The sequence below is a fragment of the Schistocerca cancellata genome, chromosome 2 (assembly GCF_023864275.1).
Source record: "Schistocerca cancellata isolate TAMUIC-IGC-003103 chromosome 2, iqSchCanc2.1, whole genome shotgun sequence".
Classification (NCBI taxonomy): domain Eukaryota; kingdom Metazoa; phylum Arthropoda; class Insecta; order Orthoptera; family Acrididae; genus Schistocerca; species Schistocerca cancellata.
In genome coordinates, this window is record NC_064627.1 from 586349612 (window position 1) to 586366660 (window position 17049).

Consider the following 17049-nt stretch of genomic DNA (forward strand, 5'->3'; position numbering starts at 1 on the left):
TGCTCTTCTCGTTTCCTAGGTTTCCCATTATAAGATTATAAGTGCGCTTTCCTACTATCTGATATGTACAATCTCGTTTCGGGTTAGTTTGTCATGTGTCCTGAAGTGCTTGACCGACTGCTTTGAAATTTTGACACAGCGTTGAGTTCTAATACTGGCCTGTTTTTAATATATATATACAGGGTGTTTCAAACATGACCGGTATATTTGAAACGGCAATGAAAACTAAACGAGCAGCGATAGAAATACACCGTTTGTTGCAATATGCTTGGGACAACAGTACATTTTCAGGCAGACAAACTTTCGAAATTACAGTAGTTACAATTTTCAACAACAGATGGCGCTGCGGTCTGGGAAACTCTATAGTACGATATTTTCCACATATCCACCATGCGTAGCAATAATATGGCGTAGTCTCTGAATGAAATTACCCGAAACCTTTGACAACGTGTCTGGCGGAATGGCTTCACATGCAGAGGAGATGTACTGCTTCAGCTGTTCAATTGTTTCTGGATTCTGGCGGTACACCTGGTCTTTCAAGTGTCCCCACAGAAAGAAGTCACAGGGGTTCATGTCTGGCGAATAGGGAGGCCAATCAACGCCGCCTCCTGCATGTTTCGGATAGCCCAAAGCAATCAAACGATCACCGAAATATTCATTCAGGAAATTAAAGACGTCGGCCGTGCGATGTGGCCGGGCACCATCTTGCATAAACCACGAGGTGTTCGCAGTGTCGTCAAGGCAGTTTGTACCGCCACAAATTCACGAAGAATGTCCAGATAGCGTGATGCAGTAATCGTTTCGGATCTGAAAAATGGGCCAATGATTCCTTTGGAAGAAATGGCGGCCCAGACCAGTACTTTTTGAGTCTGCAGGGACGATGGGACTGCAACATGGGGCTTTTCGGTTCCCCATATGCGCCAGTTCTGTTTATTGACGAAGCCGTCCAGGTAAAAATAAGCTTCGTCAGTAAACCAAATGCTGCCCACATGCATATCGCCGTCATCAATCCTGTGCACTATATCGTTAGCGAATGTCTCTCGTGCAGCAATGGTAGCGGCGCTGAGGGGTTGCCACGTTTGAATTTTGTATGGATAGAGGTGTAAACTCTGGCGCATGAGACGATACGTGGACGTTGGCGTCATTTGGACCGCAGCTGCAACACGGCGAACGGAAACCCGAGGCCGCTGTTGGATCACCTGCTGCACTAGCTGCGCGTTGCCCTCTGTGGTTGCCGTACGCGGTCGCCCTACCTTTCCAGCACGTTCATCCGTCACGTTCCCAGTCCGTTGAAATTTTTCAAACAGATCCTTTATTGTATCGCTTTTCGGTCCTTTGGTTACATTAAACCTCCGTTGAAAACTTCGTCTTGTTGCAACAACACTGTGTTCTGGGCGGTGGAATTCCAACACCAGAAAAATCCTCTGTTCTAAGGAATAAACCATGTTGTCTACAGCACACTTGCACGTTGTGAACAGCACACGCTTACAGCAGAAAGACGACGTACAGAATGGCGCACCCACAGACTGCGTTGTCTTCTATATCTTTCACATCACTTGCAGCGCCATCTGTTGTTGAAAATTGTAACTACTGTAATTTCGAAAGTTTGTCCGCCTGAAAATGTACTGTTGTCCCAAGCATATTGCAACAAACGGTGTATTTTATCGCTGCTCGTTTAGTTTTTATTGCCGTTTCAAATATACCGGTCATTTTTGAAACACCCTGTATATATATATAAAGGGAAATATTGTTGTCAAAAATATGGAAATGTACTTTTCCGATTTACTTCAAATTTTTGTATGTGACCGTAATAAACGTTTAGACTCAGATAGACTGAAACATAAATTAAACCGACAAACTGCAGGATCGGATTCCGACTGGAAATGGAGGAGAAAAGGTCTTATGAACATGTGTCCAGAAATGCACCTGTGGCCACGGTAGATGGCGCTGACGAATGAAAGTTCCTCTGACCACGTGCCGTGTATTCCCTGTGTACTGCAGGCTGTGTGATTGAGTGGCACGAAAAATGAAAAATCAAAATCTTCCTGAAGTGCGGTCCTTATCTCAGTTCCTTATTAGGGTTGTATAGCCTCTCAGAATCGGATTATAAGCCAAAATTCTCGAAAGAAAAATGGCATTCATACTACATGTGTGCTAACTTTTAAGACTCATCCATGTCATAGGGGCTTTTTTCTTTTTTTTCTGCTCATCAAAGTGTAAAAGTAAGAGAAATACGTCAAGCTTCGAGAAATTAATATTATATCCCCTTCATTCTAGCAAAAATAAAACGAGCTAGTCAATTTGCCCCTCAACAAGAGGGGGTAAACAAATGTTGCCTGTTGTGAGAATCGCACCAGAACTTTGATCTGAACATCGGAATTCTATGAGATCAAGTCATCGGAAGAAAAGAAGTTGGATTTTTTCAAAGTTAATATATCTTGCTCATCTTTAACGTCCTACCATAAAAAGAGTGAAGTCATCCACATGAGCACTAAAAACAATCCGCTAAATTTCAGTTACACGATAAATCGCACAAATTTCACAAGCTGCGACATCGTGAAAAAACAGTGACCTATATATGTAATAAGTTTTTGTTAACAAAATGTTTGTGACCATAGACGTAAATTAAAGGAAACTTAAATCGCACAAATATATAGGCTGTAAACTCAACTAATACTTAGGAATTACAATTACGAATAACTTAAATTGAAACGATCACACAGATAATGGTGTGGGGAAAGCGATTTATTGACAGAATGCTTAGAAAACGTAAGTCCCTAAAGGGACTGCTTAAATTACGCTTTTCCGCCCCCCTTTGGAGTTCTGCTGCATGGTGTGGGATGTGGGATCCGTATAAGATAGAGTTGACGGAGGACATCGAAAATGTTCAAAGAAGGGCAGCTCGTTTTGTAGTATCTCGAAATAAGGGAGAGAATGAAACGGATATGACACACAAATTGGGGTGGCAGTCATTTAAACAAAGGCGTTTTTCGCTGTGGCAGGACCTTCTCAAGAAATTTCAACCATATATTTCTCCCCAGAGTGTGAGAATATTTTGTTGACATCTGTCTATGTAGGAAGAAATGATCATTATAATATAATAAGAGATATCATAGCTGGCACGGAAAGATATACGTGTTCGTTTTTCCCGCGTGCTGTCCGAAGAAAGTGGAACGGTAGAAAAGTAGCTTAAAGGTCGCTCGATGAACCCCTGCCTGGCACTTAATTGTGAATTGCAGAGTAATCATGTAAATGTAGATGTAAATATTCATAAACAAACTCGAAATTCTCAGAATAAGCACTTCTGCAGCGAACATTCAGGTTTAGAGAGTGTTATTTAACGGGTTGACCACAGACGTATTTAATTTCCTACTCTGTTTAAGTAATTCGCCTGAACATTTATAGTAGACTGCAAAAATAATGTATTATTTGCCGACGCTGCCCACTACGTTAGGTAGAGTCACAACGCAAGCGAAAGCGGCCACCGTGGCTAATAGCTGGCCACGAGCAACTGTTTCCACGCACAGCGGCTGGAGCTCCTTCAAGGACCCCACGGCCGCTCGCGCGCAGGGTGAGGCGCGTGACGTGTTCCCTCCAAATACCCACTCATACGCTACGGCTAACATGTCCACATCTAGCCGGTCAGAAAGTGCTCAAAAAATGGTCGACAATTGTTTTCGCGACCATCGATAAAAAGGTTCCACCGCATGAAACTGTAACGGCTTTGTCGCTCACGAATACGGACTGCGCATGAGACATCGTCAACGACGCAACTGTTTTGTAGGTTCTGTCTGACAAAAAGAGTGAAGCATCCAGAAGACGGCGAGGAAACGAAACGAATCTTTGTGGGTTGAGAGAGTTCGTGAGCTATTTCAGTGATTACAATATCGAATCAGATTTGCGAATAGTGTAGCAGTATGCGCTCACTTATCGGTATGGCGACTCACCACTCTGGCCTCGATCCATGCATTGATTCGGTTGGTAAGGTTGTCATAAAGCCGTTGCATCTTCTCCTGAGGCAAGCTGGCTTCAAACCAGTTGTAACTCATCCTTGAAATACTAGATACTGGCAATGGTAGACAGTTGACATCCGTGCTGGACTCAGACTAGTTCCGTCGGAGTCAAATCTGGGGCTCGTGCTGGCCCGTGGAATACCTCAACATCAGGCAGTCAGTTCATAGAGACACGCGCCACGTATGGAAGAGCATTTTCGTATTGGAAAAAGGCACTATGATACTGCTGCTTGGGAGGTAACACATGAGGACATAGAATGTCCCATTGTACCTTCAAATTCCCCTCAATCACTACCATCTGTAGCCTGAAGTCATACTGGATGGCTCCCACACATCCATGGTAATGCAGAACAGCAATTCATCACTGAATACAATGTGATACCAATCAGCAGCAGCCCATGCTTGCCGGTGACAATACCACTCCATCTGCAGCCGTTTCTGTTGTGGTTGTAACAGCAGCCTACGTATGTGATATTAATCCCCTAGCCCTCCTGCTGCTAGTCTCCGATTAATGGTGTGGGATGACACTTAACGTTGCAGGGAGATCACTACGTGGTCTCAGATAGCAGACGCTGATGTGAAGGTACGAGTATTACGTCGTGCTTGGGGAACAATACCGAAATCCTCCCTTGTCGTGGTCAACATAATCGACAGGAACTTTGACGTTATCATGCACAATCGGAGCACTATCACATCCGAGCGCCCCACGAACTTGAATATGGCACTACTCGATCAGCCGCCCAAATGGAAACCCGCAATGAGGCTCCTTTTAAACAGCATAAGGTGCTGATAACGCTGTCTCACATGAGTACACGGAATATTCGTGTTCTTCACAATGATCACTCAACATCTTTCGCAGTTCGCACCCCTTATATACCCTGCCGGGCATGGTACTAAGGTAAACACGTACAAATGGTTCATATTGCTCTTAGCACTATGGGACTTAACTTCTGAGGTCATCAGTCCCCTAGAACTTAGAACTACCTAAACCTAACTAACCTAAGGACATCACACACATCCATGCCCGAGGCAGGATTCGAATCTGCGACCGTAGCGGTCGCGCGGTTCCAGACTGTAGCGCCTAGAATCGCTCGGCCACTCCGGCCGGCAAACACGAACAACACTAGTCCACTCTGGTAGGTGTTCTGCCTGTTACAGAATTTCAGTTGCAATCATTTACATAGCCGTCGATGATGTCTACGTGTATGAAGCTATGTTCACGTCCCACGACGTCTTCTGGGTGCTTCATACCTGTCAGGCCGTGTAGACTGTCAATTCTTTCTTTAAAAAGTGTTCTGTGCTGTGGAACTCCTAGCGCATACAGGTTGTATGGTGACACACGCTCCTGTTGGAGATAGATAGAACATTGGCAACTAATCCGCAACTTCAAAGGTTTACCATTTGATTATTTTATATCGGCATTACGTCTTGCTGTTACGTCTGTTACATTAACAAAATTCGCATGCGTAGGCTGTCCGTTATTCTGGAATTATACCCGGAAAGTCCATTTAAAGCTTATGATTATGACCATCCTCTCATACTTCGAGTTGTACTTTTCATCTACTGGCATATAAATTATTGATTATGGCCTGCATTATGCAACTTGAAACTCCGTATGCTAGTACAGTCTGTGCTTGTGAGTTTATATGCCCTTTTTCGGCTAGTTCTGAGGTGTGAACGCCTATACCTCGATAGTAAAAAAATTTGACACTGTGACTTATCGGCGCCAGCAAAGAAAATAGTTTATTTGGAACAGAAGGTTAGGGAATAGTTGCTGTGGACATGCTTGTTTTTCGTGAGATCATATCTCATTTAAAAATAGTAGATGGATTTGTATCGTCAATTGGTGTTCATTAGAACTCGCTAAGACACTGCCAACCACGTTAATAATTCCCCTAGTATAATTTTCTTTGCAGCCATATTTCCGTCGTAACGCGTGTCGGCGTGTGTGGTCTTCTCCTTACAGCGGATTTTGTGTTATGTAGCTACCTGTAAAATGCAAATGAAATAAAACCTTGAAACAAATTATCCATCGTAAAATTGGACGAATGTGGTTTATAGTCTGACATCTCGCTGACCTCAACGTGCCTTAAGACGAAGTACAAACTGCAGATGGAAGAGTAACAAATAATTCGGCAGCGTATTATTTAAGTAAGAACGTTATTTGGCTTAAATGATTTAGGGAAACTAAAAAAGACATAAATTAGGACGGCTGGCAGGGATATGAATCCTGTTCCTCCGAAACACGAGTCCAGCGTCATGAACGTTCAACAAATGAACTGAGGTATGTATAATTTCATAAATATTATCTTGCAATCCGTATCAGCATCTATGTTTGTCACAACTTTCTTGTGGTGCAGCTGACAACGATCTGCCTGATGACACTAGATCATCTGGAAAGAAGAGTTTAAAGAATTAAGTCAGCCGAGTTGGTTATTGGGTTATCAGGCAGATAATGCGCGCCTGCAGCACACTAAAGGATGTGACAAACGCAGATGCTGACAAGGGTTAGAAAATAACCGGCGTACATAAAGGCAGAAGTTAGCAAAATCGAGACCATTTTTCGGAGTCATGTGAGCCCCGGGTGTTTTCTTTGAGTGTGACGTCGCATGTCATGTAGTTAGCGTCTGTAATGTTTTTGTTTGTATGGAGTCCGTGTTCTTTAATAATACGTCGTTCAGTTATTGTGGTGGCAACATAGATGATGATGCATACTAATGCTATATAGGTCTATTAGAGATGGCGGGGAGGGGTATTGAAGATTCAGGTACTGCAATTTTGCTTTATACTTTCATTGCGGTTTGGATGACAAGGCTGATTTGCAGCGTAGCCTGATGAAAAAGTTAAGTTAGAAGCTGAAAGTTTGGTAGTGAGTTGATGAAGGTATCGACTATTTCATGAGAAAAAGCACTTAAAAAAAGTAAAAGATAGCACTGACAGACTGATCTGTGGAGTAGCCTTAGGCTTAGATAAGGTTGGAAGATGACAGTCTGGTTGTGAGTTGACGAAGCCAACCAGTGTCTCACGCCATTATTTTTATACGCTGTTTATTCCATAGTTACAGTTACGACCCTGATGAAAACGTCTATTTTACCACTGTGCTCAGATATTCTCAATTTTTTATATGTTTAAAAGCGTTAATAATAAAACATTCTAAAACCCCTAGTCCTTTGGAGTTACCGTCAGTTTGTAGGTATTGGCTTTGCTGGTGTTTTTTGTTGTTAGAGGCGTCATCCATTGGTCGTGTCTTGAGACCCGTTTCTCAGCCATGTTAATGATGTAATTAGTCTGTTGTTTATCAATCACGTTTGTCGCCCCTCAAAAGTTTAAATAGCGTAAGTGACCAGTAGGGGGCAGGGTCAGAGTTCCTCTAGGTCGACAATAAACAGAATAGAACGTGTATGGTTACTTATAGGACGGTGTGGATTTGCCGCGGAATAAAACATCCACTGTTGGGAAACATAACTTGGTCTCTTGTACGGGAAGAGGGATCTTGACACATACCTACGTGATGTCTTTGCGTTCAGTACCTAAAATGTTTACAGATATTAAGAAAAATAAACTTAATTTTCCGACAGGTAAACAATCAAACGTGAAAATACACTTTTCATTGCTGCAATAGCTCAGTGTTTGGGCCTGAAAGTGACTAAAGAAGTACAAACTAAATATGGAAATGAAGTCCCATGCTTCTTGACAGAGTGTAGGGGAACGATGCGGGAGACCCGTACCGCCGTACTAGGCAAGGCCCTAATGGAGGTGGTTTGCCGTTGCCTTCCTCCGACCGTAATGGGGATGAATGATGATGATGAAGACGACACAACAACACCCAGTCATCTCGGGGTAGGTGAAAATCCCTAACCCCGCTGGGAACCGAATCAGGGACCCCGTGCTCGGGAAAAGAGAATGCTACCGCGAGACCACGAGCGGCGGACAAACTAAAATATAAAGAAAATTGAGAAAAGCACTACACGAATCTCTTTGTAAATTTTAAATGTTAACTCGAATAAGGTACCACAAATTGCATCTGAGAATAATTAGCGAATAATCCCTGCATCAGAACGGTACGCTTATATAGAGCAACGCACAGCGAGCTCGCTTGCGAGACCGGGAAATGATCCAGCCGAGATCGGATCCGTGCGGCAGATTAAAAATCCCACGCTAGTACATTAGCCAGCCCGACTGAGGTTTTTAGTCGTGTTCCTTAGCTCGTTTAGGCAAATGCCAGGCTGGTACCCAAATTTCTCCACAGAGAACATGATACGCAAAGAGAGTTAGAATACGGTAACATTCAAAACATTGTTTACGCGATTCATAGTCAAATGGCGCACACGACTTCCGTCCCTTAGGTTACCTGCACGACTGTAGCGTTAGGAATGGCATTCAGCCATGCGCTGCTTAATTTTTTGCGTTTCTCAGATGCATGCACTACGGGTGGTATCTTATTTTATGTTTCTTATACTATATTTTAATCATATTTATTTCATGTAACCATGGTTCAATTTGGCATAGTGTCTCATCCCCTGCACTAGTCGCCCCAATGCTCTGCAGGATTTTGAATTCTGTGACGACGAACATTGGGAGCGTCTCGTTGTGCAAATCTATGTTACACTAATTTACGCACTTACATTTAGGTTTATTTTTATTGTCTGTCTTTAATTTTTTGTTATGCAGTTTATAAGGATGCTTTCCTTTCTATGTACTATCACCTGAAGATGCTGCTTTAACGCAGCGAAACCCGTCATGTGAATAAATCGTAAGTTAACAGCTCTTTGTTGTTTTATTCAAGTTCAATTTACCATAAAGTGAAGCCAGTTCTATTGTTATCAAAGTGTTTATGTCGGCTCCTCCAGAAGTTGCAGCTAGCTTTTCGAGTAAATTATTGCGCCTCTTCACTTTTTCGTCTGTTTTCCGAAGATTACGCTTGTTGGTAACTGATCTATACAAGCTGACGCCATAGTGCTTTGATTGTTGAATGTAATATACAGTCTCTGGATATTACCCGCGGCCAGTAGTTTGAATATTTGTTGTTCAAATGGAATGCTCGTTGGGTTTGGTTTCAGCTTACACCTCCTGAAATGCTACACGTAGGTATTCTGTCACTGCTTGTTCTGAGTCCGAGAGACTGGGCCATTTAGTCACTAGACACACGTCATCGGCTTATACAATCTGTGACTCAGTTTCTGACAGGTAGTAGTTATGGATATTGAACACTATGTCAGTCTTGAAGCAGGTAGTTTTTCAGTTTGTGGAATTTATTCTGCATGTGTTAGGAATAAACTTGAACAATACATTGCTTTGGGTTATAAGCATCTTTATCCTCGCCGCGCGGAGTGGTCGCGCGGTTAGAGGCGCCATGTCACGGATTGCGCGGACTCTCCCGCCGGAGGTTCGAGTCCTCCCTCAGGCATGGGTGTGTGTGTGTGTTGTTCTTAGCATAATTTCGTTTAAGTTTGTTTAACTGGTGTGTAATGATAGGGACCGATGGCGTCATCAGTTTGGTCCCTTAGGAATTCACACACATTTGAACATTTTTTAATCCTCCATTCTTTCTGTTATTAGCGACATTATAGCTAATGCAGTGCACGTTTAATGAACTTGTGAAGTTGCGAATTGTGTTAGAAAATAGCTGATAATACATCAGTCTCCACCAACAGCACATATTTAAAATGGAAAGTGGGCGTAGTCTCCCGTTTAGAATTTATTCCATTAACAGCGCTATAGTAGTTCCTATTTAGCCACAAAGAGAGGCGGCGCAATGGATAAGATCATTGATTTGTATTCTGGAACAGTGGCATTCAAATCCCTGGCCGGCGGTTCTGATTTAGGAGTGCCATAGTCTCTTCAGGCGTAAGCCGAGCAGGCCACTGCCATTTTCTTTCGTCCACCTGTTCCCGATTCAGCCAACGCTCCATCTTTAACGACTTCAATATTGACTCAACCTGATACTCTTACCTCATTTCCTTTTCTTTCCTATCTCTCTCGTGACATCACATGAGCCCAAGACAGATCGACATGAAACGATTTCCAGTATACCAATTCACAAAAATCTACTTAAAACGGAACACGAAAACAAGAGTACTGCGATGGAATATACGCGAGAGCGATAGAGTGCAGCGAAGTACTTCATATATTGAGGATGGGTGTCTTTATGGAGTTAAAGGTTAGTGTTACGACAACCCTTTCCATCTAAGATCTAATAATCTGGTTTGTCAACCAATTTTATGTTTCATTTCTGGTGAATCCTATTAATACTAGGACCTACAGCTTAGTGTACGCATTACTGTCAAATAGCTATGAAAGTGCTATCCATATACTTTGTTTTTCTGTCTTGTGTTCACTTATTAAATAAGGGAATTATTTTTTGAATGACTGCACATAATTAACATAAAATTCCATGACGGATGAGAATTTCGAGATGTTTGAACAACAGCTTACATAAAGCTCCAAATAGAAACGTTACTGGCAGGTCAGATGCGGGGGAGGTGCTACCACTTCCTTCCTCCCCCTTCCCCCTCTTCCTCTTTATCGCTCTGATGCGCTACAATCCATGTCACTAACTACTCCTACAGATTTTGTGCGACGTTTCCGAAAATTCACCATCGCATAGTGCAGAAACAGGACGATTCCACTCAAGAAATCTGGCTGGTTTAAACAATACATACCAAACGACAAGTCGGTAAGAATCATTTAACCTAGTATGTACTTCTTCTTTCCTTCTCATTCTGAAGCGTGGATCCTATTTTTCTGGGTGTAAATTACTCTACAGAACACGAAATGTAAAATTTGTCTACAGCTTTACAGTCCCAAGACTGAATGCTTGAAATGATTGGATTTCTCTCACACATTTCTTCATAACTGTGCGAAAGAAGATAATCTAAATATAATGAGGAACACATAAGCAATTTTTAACGGATTTTCTTTAGGAGAAATGGTGTCTGACGGCACTGAGAACTATCAGTGTCTCTCTTGTAAAATGTAAACTTTCACGGCCGGAAATGTCACAGTTAATAAATTATCCCGAGCTATTATGCACTGGTCGAATGCATTTCACATTAAAACCCAACGATTCGTCTCCATCTGCGGAGAACATCTTCAAGGAGGCGGGGGTCGTAACTTCTCTGAGCCAGAGACCCCCACATTCATTTTGATAGGACTCAAGTAATGGCTGCCATCATCGGATGCCGTGAAGGACTATATAGAGATGCCATTGAGATTGTTAAACACCCCACGAATTTCAACGAAAAGGAGGATGGCGCTAAACTGAACCATGTCTGGATTCTGGTGCTGAAGAAGATGTGTACCATTTTTCTACCATAGGGTGATAGCAACCATGGACGGCGGCAACAATGTCTACATACATGCTTATACGACGCGCCGGTGGTAAATGCTGAAAGGTCATTTTACACTGGATCTTTGGCAATAGGGCACGTTCAGTAATAATCGTGAGCAGCTGACAATACTTTGGAACCTAAACTCGAACATTTTTACAATAAATTCTCCTTAATGTGAGAATGAATATCTTCCGAAATTGCCAGTAATTCACTAAATTTTAACTTGGAAACAAATGAACAGCAGAAACATCAAACGTTCTACGTGACACGTTTTTACAAAACGTATTTTCAGTTCATTTGTGTTCTCGGTACTCTGTTGCATGTCCATATACTTGTTCCATGCGCCACGTCGTGGAGAAAATTTTCCAAACATTCATTAGTAGATGTTCCGTGGTCTTTGTGACAACCAGTGCTTTCCTCTGGAGTTCCAAGTGCCATCTGTCATGTTCCTAAAATTTACACAAGATTGTTGAGTCAGCTAAAGCTATGAACCCATTCCATGTAATTCTAGTGCATACAACTGCCTTTTTTAATTTTAAATATGCTCCTAAAACATTGTAGCCGAAACAGAGTAAGATCTCCAAATGCAGTACGATCAAAGTTTATCAGTCTTCTATCTCAAATAACTATTAAAATCCTTATACTGAAACAGAAGAATGGAAGAAATGTAAATGTATTCATAAGAAGAAAGAGCATGCCTGATGTACTCAGATGCCATAGCGCACTTCATCTGAAACATCTACCATGATAATCAGCTGCAAAACAGAAAGGCTTATTGACGATATCACCATTTCTTCCTCAACAGCACAGCGAGCTCTACACTAAACTTTTCAATATCTGATCCCAAGAATAGAGTTGTGGAAGAAACAGTGGTCAATACTGAAATATATTTTTTTGAATTTAATTTTTTATTGTTTTGTAAAAGAAATTTAAAATATGGGAGAAATAGTTTTTGTTGACTACAGTTCTACTAGTTAAAGCATTACTGCTGTATTTCTCTACTTATGTTATCACATAATAAAACATAATGCCTCAATATTAACCGCACTTAAAACAAAGGCACTTGTTATAGGTACTAAGTCAGTTCCCTGATACGCCACCTAAAACGTTCTTAATGAATTATTTGTTTTCGCTTTTGTTTCACTATTTTTTTTACAGTGATGAGGAGAACAGCATAATTGTGTTGTCATAATATCTTCAAAATTGTTTAGTTGCAAATAAGTTACGTACAAAAGAGATACATTGCTTTATGATTCTCCAGCAATATGCTTTTTGACCTTTATGGATTAAGAATAAACCTTGAAGCTTCGATGCAGTGTCGCGCGTCTTAATATTAACGAGAGAACGGTCAACAGTAAGACTGAAGAAATGTCATCGAAGCACTCCCTTTGCACTGAAAACATTTTGCAGGTATTTAGTACTGCGCTCAGAACGATAATGAGTACGTTCCCATCGAAACGCAGTTGCCAATTTTATGTGAACCATAATGTAACGAGACTTACACTGCCTGCCAATGAAAGACGTGCTTTTTAGATAAAAGACTTTTTTGTCACATTCCCCTTTCAGGTCGTGGCACTCTCTTTTAAGGTTTTCAAGCACGTAGATTCCATACTTGAAATGCTGTTGGGCCAGGTGTACAACAACTAATTGGTGGGTGCCATACGTCTTCTTTGGACAATAAACATTTTCTCATATGGGTGAACTGCTTTCACAGTCTAGCATCTGCCTAGTAGACACCGGTTCCATTACCGGTGTTAGCTTCAGGCTTTCTCTGTTGAAACAAACTTGCAGAAATTTGCCGCACATGTGTTACCATTTTCCCCCTTTGGTAAGAGACGCGACCGTTTTTTTACTCATATGAATTTGTCTGTCAAAACACGAGTCGTAATGACTGAGCACAAATGCACTAGGTCACGGACAGCATATTTTTGGCTTCTTCGTGTCACATTCATACTTGTGGAGTAGTTTAAAGAGCAGAATTTCGGCATTTTGGCAACACACAGACATAGAGCGTTCCGTGAAGCTCTCACAGAAATTATGAGCTTGGAGATTCCGCTGAGATACAAGCACAGTGTGGAGACGTCCCTTGCATAACGCTGCGACACGGTGGCGACTCGCGTTTCCCTCTGTTGTGGCACAGCGGGTGAGATACTGTCACGACAGAGGCAGCCGCCGCTGCTGAAACCGCCGGCTCCATTACTCACATAGAGAGGATATAAAACGCAAGCAGCCAACTGCCTGAGAAGGATTTCTGGGGAAAAAAGAGAGATTTGTTGTCATGGGGAGGTGGTGGGAAGCCTTTTCCGGCATTTAGCATTATGTGGAAGTGAAACTTTGACACCACATTGTTCAGACGAGAAGAGAGTAGAAGTTCTTGAAATGTGATACTTCAGGATATTTCACAATGTTGTGACGATTTCAGAATTGAATAACACACGAAGTAATCGCGAAACGAAGTTAAACAGTTTACACCAGGTACAATATTTATTCAAGTTTAGTTACGAAACATTACATTGGACAAATGACGAACATTCGCAGCTTGTTGCCACTCCAGGCGTTTCACCCAGTTTTTGAACACATCTTTAGTAACAACTGGAGGAATTCTGGAAATTTCCTCGCGAATTCGATCTTTTAACTGTTGCAAGCTTCTCGGCATGTCGGAGTACACTCTCGCTTTCAAATAACCCCATAGGTAAAAGTCTGGCAATGTCAGATCAGGGAGTTCGGACAGTTTTCCGAGGGCCGACTCACTTTCGATTCGATGCAGTGGCAGTTGCAAGGAAGTTTCTTATTCAACTCAATACCGTTCCACGAGTAGCAATTGGACATCGCGACGGAATCTTGAAATGCTTAGGAAATGCACTTTGCACGTGCACAACAATTCGCCGTAGCGAAAATAGCACTTCACCGCGAACGCACAATGTTGCTTCGACCAGTTCGACTTGATTACTGACCTGTATATAGGATGAAATGTGACACTACGCACTAATAATATACAGCGTCATCGTCGCTGTAGCTTGCTTTTAGCGCGCTTTATTCAAATTTGAAATTGTCAAAAGATTGTGAAACACTCTGTGCAATAGACTATAGATGGGATGTGCAGATTGGGTATCTAATGAGGAGCCAGTGAATCAAACTGGGGAAAAATTATGACAGAAGTTGACTAAAGAATGCATCTTTTTCATTTTTGGTTTCAAAAATGAACTTCACAAAACAGCTGAACAATTGATATGTTATTTTATTTTAGTTACCAGTTTCGAAAACTCATTACGCCATCTTCAGGCCCTATATCTACCTCTCAGAAATAATCGATATTGGTATCCTGGGACCGTATGTGTTTCTGGATGTCGTGAATTCGTAGCTCAAGTACTTCCTTCGAAGACTTGACTGCAACATATTGTGCCAGTATGGAAATATCAATTATTCTTGAGAGGTCTGTTTGGGGCTTGAAGATGGCATAATGTACTACCGAAACTGGTAGCGAAAATAAATAATATAACATTTCAATTGCACAGCCGTTTGGTGAAGTCCATTGTTAAATATTTGACCAGCCGGTGTCGATTGACCACAACAGATCAACAGAGAAAGAAGTCATCGGTCGATAGGACGCTTACTGGGGCATCAAGGCACTGTCAGTTTCGTAACGGAGGAAAGTGCAGAGGAAGGGTAAAAATGGTAGATGTGGACCAAGGTCCGACTATAGAAAACAAGCTCAAATGGGCGTATGTATAAGTAACGCAGAGACACAGGAACATTAGCATAGGTATAGGCAACGAACCATTTTCGGTATGAAGACAACAACAACCACCACCTTGTCAGCAACAATGACAATATAAATTAGAAAAATAACAGCACGCACTGGCATTCGTAAACACTCATTGTCTCGATGCTCTTTCCACGAATGGAACTGTTGGAACCAAAATATGTCTGGGTCAATAAGAATTAACTTTTTACGCGCGTGACGATGACTCGTCCAGAAATAAAGGACTCCGACTAGATAACTGGACCTTTAATTTCCCAGCGGCATCTGTTGTCACGTGAGCTGGACTCACCGAGCTGGAGGAACGAGCAGGTCGCAGATCCTCGGAGTGCCCCTGTCTGGACGCGGCAGAGCGAGAGGCCGGACACCTGTTGGACGGCAGCGCTCGGCGCGGCTCGGCTGGCGGCGAGTGTGGCACTGAGGCCCGGGCGGAAGGCAGCGGCTGCGGCAGCGGCAGGCGGCTGAGGCTGAGGCGATGACCAGCGGCCGTCACGCCACGGCACGCTAGCCACGCGGCCGCCGACCTCTGCGGCTGAGAGGCTCGCCCCCTAATACCGGGCCGCCTACACTCTCCACATCGCGCTCCCAGTTAACCTCCCACCTCTCTTCAAGCATTCAACAATCGGTCCCAATGTGTTATCGTTTCATCTGAGGTGTCCATTAATTAGGACAGGACGTGATGACATACGTATACAATCTGATTAAAAGTATCGGGACACCTATTACTGGGCACTAATATGAGGTGCATCCACACCTCGTCTTTGTAGGAGGAGATTACTGTTTAACGTCCCGTCGACAACGAGGTCATTAGAGACGGAGCACAAGCTCGGATTAGGGAAGGATGGGGAAGGAAATCGGTCGTGCCCTTTCTAAGGAACCATCCTGGCATTTGCCTGAAGCGACTTAGGGAAATCACGGAAAACCTAAATCAGGATGGCCGGACGCGGGATTGAACCGTCGTCCTCCCGAATGCGAGTTCGGTGTGCTAACCACTGCACCACCTCGCTCGGTCCCTCGTCTTTGTGACGGCATTAACTCTGCTGACGACATTTTCAGTTAGGTGTTCAAATGGTTTTAAGCACTATGTGACTTAACATCTGAGGTCATCAGTCCCCTAGACTTAGAACTACTTAAACCTAACCAGCCTAAGGACATCACACACATCCATGCCCGAGGCAGGATTCGAAACTGCGACCGTAGCAGTAGCGCGGTTCCGGACTGAAACGCCTAGAACCGCTCGGTCACAGCGGCCGGCTTCAGTTAGGTGGTTAAATGTCTCGGGGAATGGCACCCCATTCTTCCTCAGCAACCATAACTAGACCATAAAACTACATGGTTCCAGGGCCTTTTCAAGTCTCAAATATCTATGATGTATATACGTAAACTAAAGCGACGAATGAAAATTTGTATCGAGATCAGAATTTCTGCTCGCTAGGTACATGCGCAAACCACTTCGTCAGTATAGCACAGTGGCTTTGCACAACAGCACGGACCACCGTAGCATGCCTTCCTTACGAATCCAAATTCCCATCCAACCGTCAAAATCCCGAGCTGTTTGGAGGGCCATGCTCATAATGCTCTTAACGTTCTCAATTGACGAGACATCCCGCGATGGCTGGACGGGGTGGCCGAGCGGTTCTAAGCGCTACAGTCTGGAACCGTGCGACCGCTACGGTCGCATGTCGAATCCTGCCTCGGGCATGGATGTGTGTGATGTCCTTACGTTAGTTAGGTTTAAGTAGTTGTAAGTTCTAGGGGACTGATGACCTCAGACGTTAAGTTCCGTAGTGCTCAGAATCATTTGAACCATCCCGCGATGTTCTTTGCCAAGGTAGGGTTTGGCAGTCACGAATACAAGCAGTGGAAACTGTGGCCGTGTGCAGGCGGGCATTATCTTGCTGAAATATAAGTCCAGGTTGGCTTACCATGAAGGGCAACAAATCTG

General features: G+C 43.0%; 1 protein-coding gene across 1 annotated transcript in view; it reads right to left on the minus strand.

The window, feature by feature from the left end:
- Positions 1–17049, minus strand: part of LOC126156710 (protein phosphatase PHLPP-like protein) — a 384170-nt gene that overhangs the window by 192024 nt on the left and 175097 nt on the right. The gene's annotated exons all lie outside the window — the stretch shown is intronic.